Here is a 16,017-nt window from a genome sequence, read left to right as displayed (position 1 = left end):
TAGTACATCATTGTAAAACCTGGATGAACACTGTAAGGTGTGTAGTGTGCCTTATGCAAGATCTCATTTCTCAAGTTGTCCACATTAGGCACACATAGTCAGGGGCCTTGCATAAGAGCACCATCTCCATCAAACCTAAATTCCACTCTTCTCCTTCATGCACCTTTTCCACAATCCGCATTAATTGTGAGTCCTGATGCTGAGAAACTCTAATTCTATCTCTAAGATCTAGTTGTACTTTGAAGTGTGCTAAAAATGCACTGAAGCAGATATGTCTAGTACCAAACCCTAGTCCAATAACTCATGTAATTCCTATACCAGTGGTCTTCTCTCTATTATGATGTGAGCTAGGTTAAGACTTCCTGCTCAAAGCATTTGCCACCATATTGGCCTTGCCAAAGTAATATTGGATAGTGCAATCATAGTCCTTCAAAGGTTCCATCCACCTCATCTGCCTTAAATGTAGATCTCTTTGCTGAAAGATATACTTTAAACTTTTATGGTTGGTATATATCTTGCATATTTCTCCATAAAGGTAGTGCCTCCAAATTTTTAGTACAAAGACAACTGCCATTTTGAGATCACGAGTAGTGTAGTTTTACTCATGCCTCTTTAATTGTTGGAATGCATAAGCTACCTCCTAGCCATGCTGCATCAATACACACCTCAAATCAACCATAGAAGCATCACAGTACACCATATATCCCTCTCCACTAGTAAGCAAGGTCAATACAGGAGTAGTTGTTAAACAATCTTTTAGCTTTTGAAAACTCTCTTTGTAAGCATCTAACTAAAAGAATTGAACATTCTTCTATGATAATCGAGTCAAAGGAGCAACAATTCTAGAGAAAATCTTACATAAAAAGCTGATGATAACCTGTTAGGCCTAGAAAACTTCATATCTCTATGACTGTCGTATGCCTAAGCTAATTAATTACCGCTTCTACTTTCTTGGGATCAACTTGGATACCTTCTCTAGAAACCACATGACCTAGGAATGCTATACTCTCCATCCAAAACTCACATTTAGAAAACTTGGCATACAGCTGGGGCTCCCTTAAAGTCTATAAAACCATCCTTAGATGCTAAGCATACTCTTCCTTGGCCTGAGAATATACCAATTTGTCATCTATGAACACAATTGCAAAGTGGTCCAGAAATGGTCTAAACACCCTGTTTATCAGATCCATAAAGGCTACTGGCACGTTAGTGAGTCCAAAAGGCATTACCAAGAACTCATAATGGCTATACCTAGCCTTAAACACTGTCTTTAATATATCCTCTCTCTGTATCCTCAGCAGATGATAGCTTGACTATAGATCAATCATAGGGAAATACTAGGCTTGTAATGACCCAAATTGGGACCATTACCGGTGTTAGAGATCAGGTCAGCTTAAGGCTGTCGTAACCCATAGCAAGCCTTAAAACCTGTTAAACATGAACATAACCCTGTATCTCACAATCTAAGCATACCCCAAATCATTACACTTTAGGTTCCTCATACCTCATTAACATAAAATCAGTTCAGAATTTGAACCTTTACATACATATAATGCTAAAGTGTAATTAGTTCATACATATATTCTCACATGAGGAGTTAGCTTAGACTTAGAAACATACATAATTACAATCTTATGTTTAAGGTAACACATCTATCAATATGATTACTAGCACAGAAACTATTCCTTTATATATTACATGTCCACTAATCAAATAGCATACATAAAAATGCTTTATAGCTACTCCTGTTGCTCAAGCTCCAAAGGCCTTTTTATTCCTACACTCTTGCACCTAGGGTTAGGGGAAAGGGGTGAGCTTACACAAGCTCAGTGAGTAAACTAACCAATAACATTTAATTATAATATTCATTTCATACATATACAATGCATCATCCATATGAGTTTTCACATCATAAACATTTCACATAAGATGGACTTGTTACCAGTGACTCCCCAAATCCAATATGCCTGGCTCATACAGCGGCTCCTCATAACTTTCACTTAACATATATATATCCAATGTGCCCAGCTCATACAGAGGTTCTTCAGGACTTTTGTTTAAAACATGACCTGTGTCATGCACCAAGGGGCATCATAAAGATCTCTCCTTAGATTTTATGGATCCATAACTTGCATAACATAACATAGACGTAATCATGGGGGGAGTTAGTGAGTCATCCATAATCCATCATGCACCAATAACAGTTATACAAAAATGTAATATATTCGTGCTCTAGATACATACACCCTAATAAATAATGAAATGATGCATGTGAATGATCATGAATCATATTTAAAGATTTTACATTTATTAAGGTTAGAGTTACTCACCTCTTTTAGCCTATCAACCACTTAACATGAACGATAGCTAACCTCAAATCCATATCTTCCTGAATCTCTCAAGTCTGATCCTATAACCATTAGAACCTTGTGAGTTATTTGAAGCTTTAGAAATCTATACACATATCAAACATCTTATTTTAGGCTCTTTGGAATCATAAAATCATGTTTTGGAACCTTGGAATCGAAGGAGAAATAAAGCTGGCAGCACCAAGTTTGGTTGCCAGAGTTTTAGACTTTAGCTGCCAAACCTTTGATCATTAGCTGCCCATTTTGGGCAGTAGCCACTGCGGCTTTCGAAGACTTGGACTTTGGCTGCCGAACCTATAATTTCTCCAAATTTTCTTGAGAAACTACATGCTTCAGCTATCGAAATAATGGTTTTTAGCAGTTGAACCTGAGAATTTCTAGAATTTCCAAGTCAAAAACCAGTAAAAATTCTCTTCTAAAACATCCAAAACATACTACAAGGCTCTAAAACACAATTTGAACACATAAACACATTCCTAAGGCTTAAAACAAATTGAATTCATTCTTCAAGCTGACATGCAACACTTAAAAGCTAGGATTCAAGGTTCCATCAAACTTCTATAAACATAAAAACAAGAAATCCTTAGGTTTAACTAGGGAAACTGAACATTAAAGGTCCATAAACACTTAGACTTGATAGAAAGCAAAAGCAATACTTCATTCCACATCCAAAAGTCAAAACTTAACAAAAAAACACACTTTTAAGCAACATGCAACCCTCATTCTCAAAAATCAAAACTTAAAATTCTTACAAAACTCACATGCATTTTGACCTCACTCTCCTAGTTATAAACTTATACCAAAACATGTAGGAAACAAAAAAGTCAATTGGAAAGAGGAAAAATCACGTTTCTCGTTTAGAACTAGGTAGATAGAATGGAGAGAAATCTTTAAGATCCTTTGAACTCTTGAACTCTCAAACTAATCCAAGACTTAAGCTTTTAAAAGATCAAACCAAAAAGGATTCAAGGAGAAGATTTCCTTTTGCATGCAATCACAGTTGGAAGATAAGAGAAATTCATTTTTCCTTTTGAAATTTGACTGAAATGGGCTATTTACACTCGTACTATCGAGGGGACTTTCGAGTGCCGAAAGTTATAGTTCGGCTCTCAGAGTCCATTCTACCTAAAAATGAATTTGAATAATAAAAAAGACTTCGGTTGCCAAAAGTTCATCCTTCGACTACCAAAGTTCCCTTTGCCCAACAACACTTAAAAATTTCTTTGGTCTAACCACAAAACATTTTCATTTTTAAATATATTTTAAAAACATTATACATACAAACACATGCACTTTTTACTACCACTTCCTTGTCTGTGGAATCTTTAAATTCATCAGAATATTTCATCAATGACAGAAATTTCGACATCGAGAAATAGTGGATGTTACAAGGCTCTTTGCAATTGATTAAACAAATCATCAATTTGAGGAAGTGGGTATTTATTCTTAACTATCATCTTATTCAACTGCCTATAATTAACACATAACCTCGAGGAACCATCCTTATTCTAATAAACAAAACTAGAGCACCCTAGGTTGACATGCTCGGCTGAATAAAGCCCTTGTCTAGAAGCTCTTGCAGCTATTCCTTTAATTCTTTCAATTTTGCTGGCACCATCCTATATGATGGCACAAAGATGGGGTTTGTACCCAATAATATATCTATGTAGAATTCAATTTCCCTGTCGGGAGGCAACACTGGTAGTTTCTTGGGATAAACATTTGGAAATTCCCTAACTATAGGGACATTATCCACACCACAACTAACCACTTACATGTCCCTCACTAAGGCCAAATAACCCTGATAGCCACATCTCAATATCTTCATAGCATTTGTAACACCCTCACAGTAGCAATTCTATACATTCTACTGTTTCGGTGATTAGTGTCGATCCGAACAGCTAGAACATCTGGATAAATATTTAGAATAGAGTGAGGAGTCATAAATAACTCAAATAATGGTAAGAAAAATGTAGGAAAAATTTTAGAAATAAAATACAACCAAGTTAAATGAGCTGGTGCCCTAGCAATGGGTAACCTAGTGGGAAGTTGCGGTCCTCGTAGCTAGGAGCCCTAAACCCAGGGAAAAATTCATTAAATAATTTTTAGGACTCCAGAAAAGAGTCATTGAGGTTTCTATGGCATTAGAATGCCAAGAAAAGGCTTAGCAAAATTTTTCGATCGGTACAGACGATTTTGGCTCAATAAGCCAAATGGAGGGTATTTTGGTCATTTCGTCTCTGGAGATGATTTTGGACCGACTTATCCAGTTAAGTAAATAATTATTATGACATAAAATATGAATAAATATTGCTAAAAATTTAATTGAAAATGAGTAGAAAAGAAAAGGAAAGAAAATGAAGGAAATTTGGAATTTTGACATCATTATGATGTCATTAAAGTACTCTCACCCAATCACATTGTGACAAATGTCTTTAAACCACTTAAAATGAGTAAATGAGCAGAAATTAAAGAAAAAAAAATAGATTCTCCTTTCTTCTTCAGCTGGCCAAACCAACTCCCTCTCCCTTTCCACCATTAAAGCTCCACCAAGCTTTAGAGAACCGACCAAACCACCTTAAAACCCTAGCTTCCCTTCACAAAAACTCATCCTCACACCTAGAGCAAGCTTTGGACAGCAAAAAAAAAGGAAGAAAGTGAAGTTTTGAAGTCTTGAAAAGTGCCATTTTTCTTATGAATCTTTGAGTTTACCTTGTGTAGGTTAGGAATTGAGCTTGAATTTGGATTGAATGAAACAAATTTTACATGTTTGAACTCCTTCAAATTTTGGCAGCCTTAAGATACCATAGAGTTTCAATGATTCAAGTGAATTATAATTGTGTATAGATGCCATTGAACATGGAATTAATGATTAGAACACTTGATTGTATATTGTTTGAGCAAATTAGAATTGTGGAGTAAGGGTTTGGGGAAAACCTAGGGTTTTGCTCATGTGTTGGTGAATGCAAGTTTTAATGGTTAATTAGTGACCATTTAGCTATGTATGATGAGGAATTGAAGTGAATTGTAGCTTTGGATTTGAGGTTAGATGTGCTGCCTTGGGTGACCTGTAGGGCTGGATGTGAGTCCAGCAAGTTTGGGTAGTTATAACTTGAGTTGTGTAGGTTCAATTAGTGCAAGGCCAATTGGATATAAAATTAGACACATAATGGCACAACTTTGATGAAGGAACCCTGTCTAGAAAACAAACGTAGAATGCCCTAAAAATTTACCAAATTCGAGTAACACACATTCTGCCTGGGCAAAATGACCAAATGAACAGTGTTAATTCATTTGGTCAAAACTCAGTGTAGAAATGTCCAATTGACCTGAAATTTATATCAATGAAAATCTTAGACAATTTACAACAACTTTCATGTAGAACACAAACTCTAATTCTATACTTAACCAAAGGAAATTGTTAGCCAAAGTTGAACTACCAAATCTGGTAGAATGGGATTCTGCCCAGAAATTCTGAGCAGCTATCAATCCGGCCATCCTTATTCAAATTGACATATCTTGAGCTAAAAAACTCCAAATGGAGTGATTAAAAAAGAAACTTAAAGAAGACACATAAAGGAAAAACTTTCATGAAGAGAATTTTGTCAAATTCCTATTGTACAAATGACCAATAGAACAGTAAACTTAGTGCTTTAAATCTGAAAATTTTAAAATAACCAACACTAAGCTTTATAATGGTATTGGCAACCAATGCCAACAATTTTAGAATGCAAAATGTGTTATGTTGGGGATATTAGAACCAATATACCTATTATCTATGAAAAAGTCAACAGTTTAGTTGACTAATGGAATGAATAGTAACAATTAAATTTCAATTTCAAAAAAATTGCATAATTAATAGTGTTAAATGCCCTAGTAGGCCTAGTGTGATTGGTTTGGATAGGTTGGCATGCCAATAGGGTTCTGATAGCAATACTGCGTATGGCTTCATGCCATTCTGTGATATGATAGCCTATGGCTATACTGATTATGATGTTATACTTGGCTTTATACCTTATTTCTTTTATGGCTTATTATCCATTCTGTCGGCACATCGGGAGACACATTGTGACCGATGGTGTGACGGCCTAGATACCTAGTACCCAGTGCTAGTTTACCCGTTTATCCAGTCCGGTCAATTTGTATAGGTTACTTGGGTATGAAAAAGTACAAATGTAATTAAATTGATTATTAAAGGAAGTAAGGAAATTAAATATCGAGATAAAGAACAAGAATGATTTCAATAAAAAGAGACTCAAAATCATCATGAGAACGATTAATAAAATGCTAAGAAAAGTTAATATCATAAGATGTAATTAGCCTTTAACTTAAAATAAATTAGTAATTATTTATTTTCTTATAAGTACAATAACTAGAAAATTTTTACTTTTATTTGTATATTATATTTTCTTGTATTATTGGCACCACTAAGCTTTATGCTTAGCACGTCACTGTTTGCAACGCGTAGGTACTGAAGATTTGGCCAGAGAACCCAGTAGGCAATAGACTGGGAGATTAGAAGTTTTGGTTTGCATTTGGGTCCCGAGTGGCACCTCCTCAGCAGTGCATATATTGGTAGTGTCCAGCAGCTTGTATTTTATTTTTGATCATTGTAATCAAATTTTGGACATTTAATGTTAATTATGTATTTTTGTACATGAAATGTGCATATGATGTAAATTAATACAGTTTAAAATTTTCATATTTGAATTGCATATGTATGGAAATGATTTAAATTTTCTTATGTATTTATATGAGTGAAATTTATTAATGTTTTAAATGAGAAAGCGATTTTGTGAATTTGTGCAAAGATAATTGTTTTACACAGGTGGAAAAATCATCAATTTATTAAAAAAATAAGGGGAAACTACGTCAGTTTTTCCACAGAAAAAAATAAAATAAATGAACAATTGATTAAATTTAATGAAAAAAAATTGAATGTGATAATTAAGAAGTAATAAATTGAGATAAGACAAGATAGGGAGCTCCGGCACCGAGTATAACATGCTTTGCTCGATTACACTATAAACGGGTAAGGGGTGTCACAGCATTAATTATTGACACAAGGTTATAGGGCATCACACTCATGTCTCTATTGAAACTAAACTCATTAACCCCAGCAATGTGAAAGAACACATTATTTCTACAATTTAAAGTGGCATAGTGAGTTCACAACCAATCCATCCCTAAAATTACATGAAAAACTATTATTGGTAAAGTAACTAGGTTTACCAGGAGGTCTCTTCCATCTACTATCACTAGACGGTCAAGAAAAACTATAGCCACATTTATAATATCACTAAGAGGAGTAGCTATAGATAAAGGGCATTCTAATGCCAGAAGGCTCTTATTAAACCTTAAAGCAAAAACGGGGGAAAAAAATAAGTGTGTAGCACTTAGGTCTACTAACACACGCGCCTCTAAAGAGAAAACTCAAAGAATACCTATCACCATGGCATTCGAAGCCTGCACATATTGATGAGTAAGGGTAAATACCTTAGCCTGTCTCTTGCCTAACTGTGCAAAACCATGTATTTAGCCTCTGTTATTAGATCTATCACTGAAACTATGTGCTCCCTTTGCTCGATCTTGCCGACCACTAAACTGACTACCTGACATACTAGAGGTACCACGAAATAGCTATCAAGATGCATTAGCCACTAAACCTTGTGATCCCATCTGCTGATCCCTGAACATTGGACACTCTCTAACAAAGTGACCCACTAGCCACATTTGAAACAACCCCCCAGCAATCAATGGACAGGGTCCCTAGTGTACTCTCCCACATTAAGTATAAGGTGTAAAAGATGATCCTGACCCAAATCTTGAACTGCTATATCTTGAACTCAGACCACTACTTAAACTATAACTCGTTCTAAACCCCTTATGCCTGTGTTTAATTCCCTCTTTCTTATTGCCCCTAACATTACCCCCAAAATTACTCTGACTTATTCCTCCACTAGCACCCATGTACTAAGTACTAGATGACCCTTATGCTTTAGTCTTCTTAGATCTACTAACACTATCGTCCATGTAGCTCATTTCAGCTTAGCTTGTTCGGTCCACGACCATGTCAAAGGGTTGATTTGCTAACATAGCTAGATTAGCATATTTTTCATCCAATCCCTTTTAAAAACTTTTGACCTTTATTGCCTTGGTAGCCACAGCTGATGGGGCATATTTACGTAACTCTAAAAACTCAGCCACATAATCATTAATCAATCTTTTGTTCTACCTTATTGCCTCAAAAACACATAACTATTTATCTCAGAAGCTTTCTGGAATAAGCCTATTAATGAACAACTCTGAAAATTGAGCCCACATCAAACCCTTAATTCGTGGGAGGATATATTCAGTCATCCACTACCTTAGCACAAGTCCCAAAACATGTTATACACATTTTATCAAACATTTGTTAAATAATGACAACTCCACACCAGCCTACTTGACCGTATCCAGAAACCTATAAGCGTATCTAGTACTGTAACACCCTTATATTTGGTAGTGCATTCTACTGTTCCGGCGACCGGTGCCTGTCCGGACAGCTAGGATGCTTAGAATTATACTTAAATATTAGTGAGGAGACATAAAATAATGAAAAAAAATTAGAGAAAAATATAAGAAAAACAAAGAAAAAATAAGAGCAATGAAATGTAACTAAGTTAAACGAGCCAAAGACTGTAGCGATGGGTGACCGCACCGGGAAGTTGCGGCGTGGACCGTTGACTAGCCCTGGACTGCGGGAAACCCTGGGAAATATTTTTAAGACTTAAATAAACATCTATTGAAGTATAAATGACATTATAAATGTCAAAGAAAAATTAATTAATTAGTACAAAGAAAAATGAGAAATCGAGAAACTGATAAAAATCGGTGTAACCGAAAAATTAGGAATACAACCCGAATAGGGGCATTGTGGTCATTTGACACCCGGAGTTGCCTTTTGACCTAAATGTCCATTAAAAATAAATGATATTACACTTTGAAAATATCATGAAAATTAAAGTTGTGGTACATAATGTAAATAGTGAAAGTGAGGTGCCAAAATGGCAAATTTGGAAACTTTGGATTAATTAATCTTTAACCAAACTTAGTGCTCCACTAAATGAAGTTAATGGACATTAAAATATAACAATTGTGGACAGAAACTTCATCTTCAACCTCTCACTTCAAACCAGCCAAATTTCTCTCCCAAGTTCTCATCCATGGCCGCCCCATTTGCATGCTCCAATCTCCATGATCAAGCCATAGTTCTTGCAAGTTATCTTCATTAAAGTTGGAGTACACACCTTGGGCAACATTTAGGGAGCAAGAAAGATAAGTTTTGATGAGTTTTTAAGAAGCTTCAAAATAGGTAAGTGCTTGTTTTCCATTTTTGCTTCATTAAAGTTTGTGCGGGTGTTGTGGTGAGTGGATTTATAGAAGAAATGTTAAGGTTTGGTGAGTTAGGGTGATGTTCCATTTCAGCATCGATGGAAGTTCAACATGTTTAGCTTGTTTTTACATGTAAATGGTAGTTTGAGGTGTTGATTTAAGTGCTTATATGTATAGGAGTGATTTACCATGTATAAAGTTTGAATTGTAAGTTTGAAAAGTTAAAATGGAAGCTTGATGTATATGTATTACTTAGGCAACCTCATGGTGAAGATTGATAGTGTTTAAGTTCATGAAAAGTTGTTGAATTATGGTACAAAAAGTGGCAGCATATGTATTTGATATAGTGGTGAACATATATGTAATTTGATGATGGAAATTATATGTATTTGTTAGGAGTATTATGTGGATATGTTGTTATAAATGGACTTTGTAAATTAGGAATTGTATTTGGTGTATGTAAGGTCATTGTATTCTGCCCAAAGTTATTAAAATGTAAACTAATGAATGGTTATGGTATGGTACAAGTGCAGAATTGTTTGGGAAGTGAAGATATAATTAGTTGAATGTGTATTTGGATTGGTGCTTTTAAAATTTGTTAACAGCATACCAATTGGAGGTGAAACTAGGCACAAAATGTGCCAACTTTCATGAAGAAAGCCTACCTAAATTCTGTCCAGAAAGTGACATGAGAATTAACCAAATCCGGATTAGTGACATTGCAAACCTGAAAACTGACCATTTGAATAGCAGTAAGTATTTTGGCCATAACTCACTCAAAACAGGTCCAATTGACCTGAAATTTGTACCATGGAAAGCTTAGACATAGAGCTACAACTCTTATGAAGACACCAAAACCCAGAAATGACCATACGAAAGTCAAAATGCTTGCATAAGTTCGGGTATAAAAACTGCCAGAATCGGAAATGACCTAAAAAAAACCTAAGTTTGCCATTTTAATGCAATCTGTCCAGCAATAGTAAAATGACCATAACTTGGTCTAGTAAACTCCAAATGACCTAAAATTTGTGGCAAAAGTTCACTAAGACATAGACCTACAAGTTTGTAATTTGGATCAGAACCCGAAAACTGAGAGAACTAGGTCATCCGACTAGGTCAAAACATCATACCAAAATCCGATAAATTGAAATAAAATGCAATACACTTGAAAATGAAATTGGTAACATGTACCAACACTAAAGGACTATAAAATGTGACATATTAGTAACATTAAAATTTATTTTCCCTAGAGTGCATTAAAAGTCAACATTATAGGTTAACTAATGAAAGCAATAATATTAAATAAATTTAATTATTGAAACTTATTATTAGAAACAAATTAAATGAGTAGTGAAACACTTTAAATTATGTGTTTCTGTAACACCCCTAAGTTCGGTAGTACATTCTACTGTTCCGGTGACCAGTATTGTACGGACAGCTAGGATGCCTAGAACTACACTTCGATATGAGTGAGGAGACATAAAATAATGAAATACAAGAAAAGAAAGTACAAGAAAAACAAAGGAAAAATAATAGCAAAGAAATGTAACCAAGTTAAGCGAGCCGAGAACCCTAGCGATGGGTGACCGCACCGGAAAGTCACGGCGTGGACCGTTGACTAGCCCTGGACCGCGGGGAACCCTGGAAAATATTTTTTGGACTTAGATAAATGTCTATTGAAGTACAAATACCATTATAAATATCAAAGAAAAATTAATTAATTAGTACCAAAAAAAGTGGGAAATCGAAAAACGGACAAAACCCGGTGTTACCGAAAAATCGGGAATGCAACCCGAACAGGGGCATTGTGGTCATTTGACACCCCGAGTTGTCTTTTGACCTAAATTTCCATTAAAAATAAATAATATTACACTTGGAAAATATAATGAAAAATTAATTTAGGGGTACCTAATGTAAATAGCAAAAATGGAGGGTAAATGGAGTAATTATCAATTAAAACATATAATATGATTTAATTTATGTGAGTGGACCACTAAGGATTATAATATGCATTAAGTGGGCAGATTACTCCACTCACACTTCATCTTCAACCTTCAAAACCACCATTGCCGTAGTGAAGAGCTCCCAAATCCTCCATTGCCGCATTTGATTCAAGCTCCCACATCTCCTCCATTCCACCTCCAAACACCAAGGTTGCTTCATTAAAGTTTATCCCCACATCACAAGGAAGAGTTTGATAGCAATTTTAAGAAGTTTTGGTGAGGTTTTGAAGAATTTCCAAAGTGGTAAGTTTGAGTTTTTGATTGTTGCTTTGTTAAAGTTTGTAAGGATGTTATGGGTGTTTGATTTATGGAGAAATTTTTGAGGTTTGATGTTTAAATGGAGAAGTGTACTTTTGGCAGCCATGGAAACACTTTGAAGGCAGTTTATTTTTGCTTGTAAATGATGAATTAAATGATTGATTAAATGTATATTGTGTAGGAAATTGTTTGGGTGATGTATACTTAGTATATGTAAATGTAAATTGAAATTTGAAGCTTGGAAATTAATGGATTGTAAATGCACTAATGCGGCAGGTTGTTGACTCTTAAAGAATGCTGGAATTCATGCTTGGTTTATGGTATATTAATGTTGACTTGTGTTGGATGTTATGGCAGTTTGAGTGTATATATGATGGTGTGAAGTTGGACATGAAAAAAGTGTTATGGTTAGGTGCTTGAATTGTTGTAATTGAGTTGAAAAATTCTGCACTTTATGGTGTTTGTTGAATGTAATTGTAAGCTGCCAAAATGACCTATAATATGTTGTAAATTATGTTTAGGTTATGGTACAACCAGAATTGACTTGAATGTTGAGTTTGGTAAGTGTTAGGAGTGATCCTTGATATGTATGAAAGAAATGCAATAAGGCAGTTTGTGTTTTAGGCCTATAACTTTAAGTGTGTGGCTCCAATTGGTATGAGACCAATTGGAGGTGAAACTAGGAACAAAATGTGCCAACTTTCATAAAGGAAACTGGCCAAAATTCTGCTTGCAAGGTAGCTTGAAAAATGACCAAATCCGGATTAAGTGCAAATAAGGCCTGAAAATTTACCATTTGGGCAGTAGTTAGTGTTTTGCCATAACTCACTCAAAAGAGGTCCAATTGACCCGAAATTTTGACCATGAATAGTTAAGACCCATATCTACAAGTCTTATGAAGGCACCAAAGCCCAGAAATGACCATAAGTAAGTCAAACAGCTTGCACAAGTTAGGGTCCAAAAACTGGCCGAACCAAAATTGACCTAAAGTGACCAATTTTGATGCACTTTGACCAGCAATAGTAAAATGACCATAACTTGGTCTACATAACTCAGAATGACCTGAAATTTTGCCCCTCGTGCAATAAGACATAGATCTACAAGTTTGTAGTTTTGACCGAAACCCAAAAACCGAGGAAACTAGGTCGTCCGGCTAGGTCAAACTAGTATCCCGGAATCCAGCAAATTGCAAGAAAATGCAAGATACATGGAAATGAATTTGGTAACATGTACCAACCCTAAAAGACTATCGAATGTGACATATTGGTAACATTAAAACCTAATTTACCTAGAATGCATCAAGGGTTGACGTATTAGGTTGACTAAGCAAATAATAGAATTCAATGAATTAATTATCAAGCATTATCGTTAGAGACAGTTTAAATGAGTACTGAAACACTTCAAATTGTGTTTCTTAGTTAGCAAAGACTCAGGGAAAGGGAAGGAAACACTGAGTCAAGGCCAGGAGACAATTATCAGAGGTTTGTGCACAACAGTTATTTCTTTTGAATTTTTCAATTGAAATAAATTATGACTATTTGTATATTATTGTTTTTAATTATGGAAATGTGTTTGAATGGATACTTATTGCTTGAAAAGCATTGTAAATGGTTTGAAACTATGGAAAAAATTATTTAGTGTGATTTGTGAAAATTAAAGTTACTTATGAATTGTGTTGCCATTTTGTGAATGAAATTATGACTTTGGAAATTTATTGGATTCTCACGAATCATTTGAATAAAATGTTTGGAATTGATTTTGTGTTCACACTTAGCATGTGATGTCGTATCATTCCTTCTCCATTTATGGGGTTGTGATCGTTTATTTTCCTTCTCCATTTATGGAGTCGTGATCATTTATTTTCTCCCTCTCACGGTTTACGGTTGAGGTGATCGGATGAGTACTCATTATATAGCTAGCTCCCTTCCTCATTGATTTCGATTAGTGGGGTTGTGATTGCTTTGTCGTGGTGTACAACACGGCATTGATCGGAAATTTTGTGTCATGGCTTAAGTTGTGAATGAATTGGCAACACTGTATTCTTAAATTATTCGACTAAATTGTGTTATTATGAGATTTGATAATTTGTGAAATGGAGTTTAAATTCTTATTGACATTCACTGTCTCTAAATTTAACTATGTTTTGATTACTGAGATTTAATGTGACATTGTGTTAAATTCCTTATGACATTCATTTTCTTGAATTTAACTATGGTTTTACGTATCCATCATTTATATGATTTATGAATTGTGATTTAAAGTTGTATTTGGTTAATGTTGTGCACCATTGAAACATTGTCTCAGTGATAGCTTTTCATTGCTGTCGCAGATAGACAGACGGATAGGGCAGCAGACTAGGCTGCTAGTGCATTCAGCGAGAGATAATCGGGTATATTGAGTATACCACATTTTGCATTTTGTACTATAATGTATGTTCACTGTATGTATATATCGTTCTTGGTTTTGAGCAGTTATAAATTAAAATTGTACATTGAAGTTGTAAAGTAAATTATGAGTATTTTGACTTGTAAAAATTGTATTATATTTCTTTTATCTCAGTCTTTGAAAAATTATTGTGGATTTGAGTTGAAAAAGATATTGTGTTGTTTAACTGTTGAAGTGGAGATTGAGAATTATATTGAAGTGCTTTTACAGGTTTTCTGAAGAACTGTTTTATTCAAAATACAGAGGGCACTCCGCCAAAATTTTTACAGAAATTCCTAATAATTCAAATGTGTTATCTCTTTCACTTAAGTTCAAAAAAATTTTTAACACCTATAAATAGTGCTCACCACTGTAAAAAGAAGTAAGAAAAGTTTTAAAATCCCTTGTAGTGTATTTAATGGGTTATCAGTAGACGAAGTTGGTAATTCATTAGGTATACTACGGGATCATGTTATGCCTTACAGAGGGGTAGGGTGTGACAGTTTCAGTTAGCAAAGACTCAGGGAAGGGGAAAGAACCACTGAGTCAAGGCCAAGAGGCATTCATTAGAGGTTTGTGCACAATAGTTATTTCCTTTGAATTTTCAATTGAAATAAATTATGACAATTTGTATGTTATTGCTTAAATTGTGAAAAATTTGTTTGAATGGAATTTGATGGATACTTATTGCTTGAAAAATATTGCAAATGGTTTGAAATCATAGCTATCATATATATTTGATTGAATTCCTTGCTAGCTTGTCTAGTGGGACGAATTGACTTTGAATTCCCTCTCTGGCTGAAGTGTTGAGGTGTGTGATAGTTGAGGACGAATAGGATGAGTACTCATATAATTGCTAGCTAGCTACGTTATTCCTCATTAGCCATTGGCTTTTGGGACAAATTGAACTTTGGAAACATGATTAAGCTGTGTGTGTGATTTATTGATATTCATTGATACATTGTGAAATGGAGTTTAAATTCTTTATGACATTCTCTGTCTTTTGAATTTAACTATGATTTTAAGTATCCACAGTTTATATGATTTATGGTTTATGGTTTTAAATTGCATTTTCTTAATGTTGTGTACCACTGAGACATTGGCTCAGCGATAGCTTTTTCATTATTGTCGCAGGTAGATAGACAGACAGAGCAGCAGAGTAGGCTGTTTATGCTACATTTTGGGATTCTGCCGGGTATATTGAGTATACCATCTTTTTGTAATTTTTGTTGTAATGTATGTGCACTGTATGTATATATTGTACTTAGTCTTGAACAGTTGTAAACTAAAGTTGTAATATATTTATTTCTTATCTCAGCTTTTGAACTACTCAATCATTTTGTAGTCTATCTTTGGAAATATTGAAAATTGATGTTGAATTGAGTTTGACAAATGTTGAGAAATTTGATTTGTGTTGAGCCATACTGGAGTTTGGGATTGAACAAATATATTGGAAGTGCTTTTTACAGGTTTTTGAAGAACTGTTTTATTCAAAATACAGATGGCACTCTGTCAAAATTTTTACAGAAATTATTGATACTTCAGATGTGTTATTTGGTTTCACTTCAGTTAAAAAAAAAAATTTTAAC

The sequence above is a fragment of the Hevea brasiliensis genome, chromosome 2, assembly GCF_030052815.1.
Source record: "Hevea brasiliensis isolate MT/VB/25A 57/8 chromosome 2, ASM3005281v1, whole genome shotgun sequence".
Taxonomy (NCBI): domain Eukaryota; kingdom Viridiplantae; phylum Streptophyta; class Magnoliopsida; order Malpighiales; family Euphorbiaceae; genus Hevea; species Hevea brasiliensis.
The sequence above is the reverse complement of the archived record's forward strand: the minus strand, read 5'-3'. Positions refer to the sequence as shown.